Genomic DNA, 7,362 nt, shown 5'->3' with positions numbered 1-7,362 from the left:
CTGTCCAGGTGTGTACTGTGGTGAATGTGGGTAACCAAATTTTTCCCCAGGTGCTCTGCCATTAGGATTCTACCATCTGGGAGAATTTTCCAACCGTCCAGATCTGTTCTAGTGCCCAGAGTTTCTCCCAGTTTAATTTCTCCCCCGGCATATTTTGGAGGGCTTGGCAGCACTCGCCCCTGTGAAACAGGAAGTATCTGTAGCATCCCCACTGGCTTTTGGGCAAACTTTTTTGCCGTTTTATCAGCCAGGGCATTTCCTCTGGCAATTTGAGTTTTGGCAGTCTGATGTCCTTTGCAATGTATAACGGCTGCCCTTTTTGGCAACCAGATAGCCTCTAGCAAGGCAAATGTTTCTGGTACATTTTTTATTTCTTTTCCTCCCGATGTCAAAAGTCCCTGCTCCTGATATAGTGCCCCATGGACATGCGCAGTTGCGAAGGTATATCTGCTGTCTGTGTAGATGTTGACAACCTTTCCTTTTCCCCACGTTAGAGTCTGGGTCAGAGCTGTTAGTTCACCTTCTGGGTTGAAGTCCCCTGTCCTAGGGCCTGAGCCCAGATGACCGGGTCCACAGTTATCACCACTGCCCCCACATACCTGATTCCCTCTGAGATGTAACTGCCCCCATCTGTATATAATTCTTCATCAGGATTTTGCCAGGGATTGTCAGTGAGGTCAGCCCTCAGGTTCATGAAAGATTCCAAGATCTTGCGACAGTCATGGATGGGCTCGGATGGGTCATCATTCGGAAGCAAGGTGGCGGGGTTAAGAGCGGCTGTTTTTAGGAAGCGGATTCTTGGGGGATCCAGTAGCAATACCTGACATTGGGTTATCCAGGCATTTTAGAGCCATCCCTTGGGCGGGCTCCTTAGTAATGTTTCTACTGAATGTGGGGCCACCATGTGTAAGTCCTGTCCCAGAGTTAATTTAGATGCTTCTTTTATCAAAATGGCAGTGGCAGCAATGGCTCAGAGGCAACTTGGCCACCCGGCTGCCACATAGTCTAGTCTTTTAGACAGGTAGGCAACTGGCATTTTTCATGGTCCTAGCATTTGGGTGAGGACTCCTTTTGCTATTCCTTGGGTTACAGCGACATGTAGTTGAAAAGGTTTGGACAGGTCAAGGAAGGTTAAGGCAGGGGTGTTCACAAGCACCTGTTTCAGTGTATTAAAAGCTTTTTGCTCAGCCTCAGTCCAGGTTAGAGCTTCCTCCTTTCCCCCTGTGCTAATATACAGGGGTTTTGCTATTTCTGCAAACCCGGGAATCCAGAGCCAGCAATATCCAATTGCTCCTAAAAACTCCCATACCTGCCTTTTTGTTTTTAGTTGGGGTATATTTAGGATAGCTTCAATCCTATTATAAGACAGGGTTCTTTTTCCCCCTTTCAATTCATTCCCTAAGTATGTTGCTGAGCTGGTGCAGAGTTGGGCCTTTTTGGCTGAGAACTGGTAGCCCAACTGGGCTAGTTCCTGTAACAAGTTTTTGGTTGCCTTTTTGCAGTTTGACCGATTATTAGCTGCCAGTAAGAGTTCATCCACATATTATAGGAGGGTTATCTCTGGATGCTCTTGTCTAAAACGAGCCATATCCTGGCTTTAGGCCAGGATCTTATTGAACAGGGTGGGAGAATTTTTGAAACCTTGCGACAACTGAGTCCAGGTTAGTTGTCCAGAGAACTCCCCCACCCCGGGTCAGTTCATTTAAAAGCAAAGATGGGTTGACTTACCGTGGCCAGGGGAAGTGAAAAGAAGACATCCTTTAAGTCCAGAACAGTGCAGACCTGCTGGCTGGGAGGTAACAAGCTCAAGAGCGTATATGGGTTAGGCACAGTGGGGTGAATTTTTTTTAACCTCTCGGAGGTCTTGCACTGGCCAAAAATTGTTGGTTCCAGGTTTTTGGACCAGGAGAAGGGGGGTGTTCCAGGCCGAATGGCAGGGGACTAGAATACCTGCCTCCAGGAGTAGTCAGCTGGACAACAATGTGGGGGGGCAGTGGGCAGATAATCTTTCCTTAGATATGGGCCCTTCTGCTTGCTGGAGGATGGAGAAGGTTGCCCCAGTATCCACAAGAAATTTTATAGGCTTGCCCCCGATTTCTAATGTGACCTTGGGCTCTCGGGGGCTCAATGGAATGGAGCCCTGGCCCCAGTCAATTCGCCTCTTCAACCAGAACAGGGGCCGGTTTTAGATATTTAAGTCCTCTTTTAAGGCATTCATTTTTCCGATGTTCGTTCTCTTTGCAGTAGGTGCATTGGTTTGCACCTAGGCCCAACCTTTTCCCTTGGTTTCCCTTTCTTTTTTCAATGGTTTTCTGTTTATGTTTTTGTTTTTTTTTGTTCAGCCATTGTGGATATTAAAATTTTGGCTATTTTTTGGATTGCATGGTCCCAGGGTCATCTCTGTTATTAAAAGTCCTTTGGGCAATTTCTATCAGTTCAGACAGCACTTTATCCTTAACTCCTTCTAATTTCTGTAACTTTGTTTTTTTTTTAATTTGGGGCTGACTGGATGACAAATGCTATATTTACAACTCACCTATTTTCGGGCGCCTCTGGATCTATAGGGGTGTACAAGCGGTATGCCTCAAGGAGGTGCTCAAGGAAAGCAGCCGGAGATTCATCTGGCTGTTATATGGTTTCACTTACCTAAGATAAGTTGGTTGGCTTCTTGGCCACTGCTTGTATGCCCCGGAGCACAGTCTGATGATACCGATCGAGAGCCTCCTTATCTCTATCAGTGTTGGGGTCCCATCTGGGATGGGTGGGGGGGAACACAGCCTCTAATTGGGTTTATTCAGTAGTAGGTTGTCCATCCGGTCCAAGAATGAACTTCCTCGCCTCTCTCCTGATTCTGTCTCATTTTTCGGAGGTGAAGAGGGCCTGGAGGAGCTGTTGGCAGTCATCCCAGGTGGGCTGGTGGGTGAAAAGACAATCTCCAAGAGGGAGATGAGCCCTGGGGGCTTTTCAGGGAAAGAGGGGTTCTGGTTTTTCCAATGATGCAGATCCCTAGAGGAAAAGGGGACATAGACCATGAAAGGTGGGCGGTTATCCCCCAGGGCAGGGCCAACCTGCCTGAAGGGTAAAATTGGAGCTCCGAAAGATTCTGGTGATTGTGAACGAGAAGAAGGGTGGTAAGCAGAGCCACTTCTGGAATGGGAGGGACTGAAGGTCACCTCCCAGCTATTAGAGGGGCTGGTTGTTGCCTCTTGGCCATTTCTCCCTTCTGATCTTAGAGGGAGTGAAGGGGCTATTGGGTATGGGGGAGGGTCTATCAAGAGCAGACCTTCCAGTGGTCCTGTTAATACTGGGATCCCATTAGTCCTTTCTATTTGAGAGGTTTTTATTAAGAGGGAAGTTTTGGCTCTGGGGGTGGGGTCTTTCTTTTTGGAATTCTGGCAAGACCATAACCACTTGGATTTTTCTGTTAAAATTTCAATCCAAATTAGTATATAGGGGATTTGGTCAGAGTGGCCTGGATTACCAAAAAATGTCCTTTGGACTTTATAAGCCACAGATAGATCTGTGGTTCCCTCAAGAGGCCACCCAGAACCAAAAGTCGGCTACTCCCACGAGCAGAATTTTTTTTAAGTTGAAAGCGTTGACAGGGGCTCCATAGTCTCCAGCCTTCCACTGAATTCCTGGAAATTTTTCAAAAAACATTGAAGGGGAGTACAGACATAAGCTTGACTGACCCACGGCAATTATGACAAGAACGACACAGAATGTGACAGAATGACACAGAATGCGACGAGACCAACAGATGAGAGAAGGGACAAACTAAACCAAGACACACAAAAGCCTTATCCTTAATTCATTTCTAACCAGAAGCCTTGGGCAATGTTTTGCTCCGGGACCTGACCTTGGAAGTAATGTTGAGTCCAGCCTTCCAGAGGTCCCTGACTTGGATCCAGTAACAGACCTGTACTCACCCATGAGGTTCCCAGAAACAGATGACTCCGCCAGATTTTGTATAATTTTGGAGGGTCCTATAGAACCGGCCTGGTTCCTGGTCCTTGCCTGGGGTGGAGGAACGTCTCTCCAAGGCCTTCCCCTAGGCCACACCTCAGTTGCGGGGGCCATCTCTAAGATCTGTGGTCACCAGATGTCCTGTTAGGGACGATCTCACTGGGGCTTCCAGATGTTGTGGAGCGCATGGAAAGAGAGACCACATAGTTCAAAACTGCAAGCCAATTTGGAGTCTTTATTAGCTGGCCGGCGACTGCCTCAGAAACTTCCAAGAAGAAAGGTTCAGAGAGCAGCCCCCAGAGGTTTTCAAGGTGTGCTTATAAAGGGTAAAATCACATTGTGGCTTTGCAGTTGCTAGCAAGCAAGTGGTTCGTAGAAGCAGAAGAATGCCGTTAGCTGTTGCCAAAACATATCCCGTTCCCTCAGTTCCCTCACATTGGTCATTGTTTAACTCTTGGGGACATTCTGCCCCAATGTTGTGGGGACTTTCCCTGCTTGGACCTGATTGATTGCTCCTGGCCTTCCACAGAGATCCCAGAGAATAGTGCTCCTTGTGAGGATGTGACGAGATGTGGAACCAATCAGCCATCTCAAAGAAAGCCAGTATTGGACATGGAGTTATCCAGGAAAGATCTGTGGAAACTCCTTATGTCTGATGGGCATGATCCAAGGCTACTGCATAGAAAGCCAAGGAGAGTGCTGTGGGACCTGTATAAACAGAGTCACTGCCAGTCTGGACTGAGGGGTTCAGAGAAGGGACACATTGGAGGAAAAATAACTTCAGAGGCAAAGCCATGGAGGCTGGGGTCTGAAGTCAAGAACTCTCGGACCAGGAAAGCAGACCCACTCAAGCATGTGGAGAGGGTGGGTTTGCCCCAAAGGCAGAGGGTGGGCCTTCCACCTCATTGCAGTAGAAGAGTCATGCTGCCTCAAGCTTTGGAGAGGGTGAAGCACATTCACAAACACTGGGGTTTGCGGAAGCCTGGCTGCCACCACATGGAGGGGTTGAGCTTGTGCCCAGAGATGGTGGAGAGCCTGGGTACAGCCCCAATGCTTGTAGAGGGTGGACCTGAGAAAAAGGTGGTCTCTGCAATGTTCCCCAAGGTTGTATTCAGAGAGGGACAGGCCTCTGCATAGACCTTTGGAAAGGGTGGGACTGCCACCTTCTAAAGCCCTGAGAATAAATGACTCTCAGACTTTGAAATCTAATGGACTTTTCCCTGCAAGCTTTCAAAATTGTATGGGTCCAGTGACCCCTGTGTTCCTTCCTCCCTATGGAAATGTGTATATGTATCTTATGAATGTTCCTCCTTTGTATATTGGCAGCAAATAACTTGTTATGAGTTTTCAAAGGTCCAGAGCAAATGCAGAAAATTTTGCCTTAAGACAGACCATGCCTGTAACTGACTTGATGAGATTTTATACTGTCTCTAATTTTGTACTTCATTTGTATTGCTACTGAAATGGTTTAAGGTTCTCTGATATTGTTATGGAATGAATGCATTTTGTATATGGGAAGAACATGTCTTTTTTAGGGGCCAGAGGGTGGTGAATGTGCTGGTTTCAAAGGAAGTATGCCCCCTAGAAAAGCCATGTTTTAATCAAAATCCCATTTCATAAAGGTAGAATAATCCCTCTTCAATACTGTATGTTTGAAACTGTAATCAGATCATCTCCCTGGATGATGTGATTTAGTCAAGAGTGGTTGTTAAACTGGATTAGGTGATGACATGTCTTCACACATTTGGGTGGGCCTTGATTGGTTTATTGGAATCCTACAAAAGAGAAAATATTTTGGAGAATGGGTGATTCAGAGAGAGCAGAGCAGAATGACATAGCCATGAGAAGCAGAGTCCACCAGCCAGCAACCTTTGGAGATGAAGAAGGAAAATGCCTCCCAGGTTGCTTCATGAAACAGGAAGCCAGGAGAAGAAGCTAGCAGATGACGCTGTGTTCACCATGTGCCCTTCCAGATGAGAGAGGAACCCTGACTGTGTTTACCATGTGCCCTTCCACTTGAGACAGAAACTGTGAACTTTTTTGGACTTCTTGAACAAAGATATCTTTCCCTGATGCCTTTGATTGGACATTTCTATAGACTTGTTGTAATTGGGACATTTTCTTGGCCTTAAGCTGTAAACTAGCAACTTATTAAATTCCCCTTTTTAAAAACCATTCCATTTCCTGTATACTGCATTCTGGCAGCTGGCAAACTAGAACAGGTTATAATTCCACAATTTTAGGTTTTTACTTCTAGCTGCTCTCAGATACTAGAGACTAAAAGAAATACCAATTTAATGATTCAGGAATCATATTCATTTGTTAAAACATATATTCTTTGTATAACTCCACCACCACCTTTGGTTTTTCTACCTCTCTCTTTAGGGATATTTGGGCTATGGCCATTCTAACTTTTTCATGTTGGAAGGGGATGTCAATAATAAGGGGTAAGGAGATGGAACTAGCCGATGTTCTGGAGAGGTTGGGTTTTAGGACTTATCTGATCCAGGGACCCATCTGGAGGCTTTAGGTTTCTGGAAAGTTACCCTAGTGCATGGAGCCTTTGTAGAATCTTATATATTTCCCTAGGTGTTCTTTATGATTGCTGGAATGGTTTTTGTTGGGGTTTGACAAGTCATGATAGGTAGCAATGTCTAACTGAAGCTTGCATAAGAGTGGCCTCCTGAGTAGCCTCTCGACTCTATTTGAATGCTCCCAGCCACTGATACTTTATCAGTTACACTCCTTTTCCCCCTTTTGGTCAGGATGGAATTGTTGATCCCATGGTGCCAGGGCCAGACTCATCCCTTGGAGTCATCTCCCATGCTGCCAGAGAGACTTTCACCCCTGGATATCATGTCCCACATAGGTGGGAGGGCAATGATTTCACTTGCAGAGTCAGGCATAGACAGAGTGAGGTCACATCTGAGCAACCAAAGAGATCCTTCAGAAGTAACTCTTAGGCATACCTGTAGGTAGGCTAAGCTTCTCTGCTACCTACATAAGCTTCACAAGGCTAAGCCTCAAGATCGAGGACTTGGCCTATTGATTTGGGTATCTCTAATGTTTGACACAGTATCAGCAGTTCCCTGATGGTAAAGTTTAATAGTTTCCTATTTTTTCTCCCATCCCTCTAGAGACTTTGCCAATACTTTTTGTTTATCTGCTTAATACATTCTAGGATGTATCCAGGCATTACATTAAACTATACAGGATTAAAGGCCCTTATTCTTATTCTGGGCTCCCTGTGTTTCAATTGCCCAAATGAGTTATACAGACAGATTAAGTTAGATTATGTGCTACAGAAAATTTAGGTTCCAGGCAAAATAAAACTTTCTTCCTTTGGTCTCAAAGAGTAGATGCAGTTCTAAAACATAAGCAATGTCTTCCTTAACC

The sequence above is a fragment of the Tamandua tetradactyla genome, chromosome 4, assembly GCF_023851605.1.
Source record: "Tamandua tetradactyla isolate mTamTet1 chromosome 4, mTamTet1.pri, whole genome shotgun sequence".
Lineage (NCBI taxonomy): Eukaryota > Metazoa > Chordata > Mammalia > Pilosa > Myrmecophagidae > Tamandua > Tamandua tetradactyla.
This window is presented reverse-complemented; position numbering follows the sequence as displayed.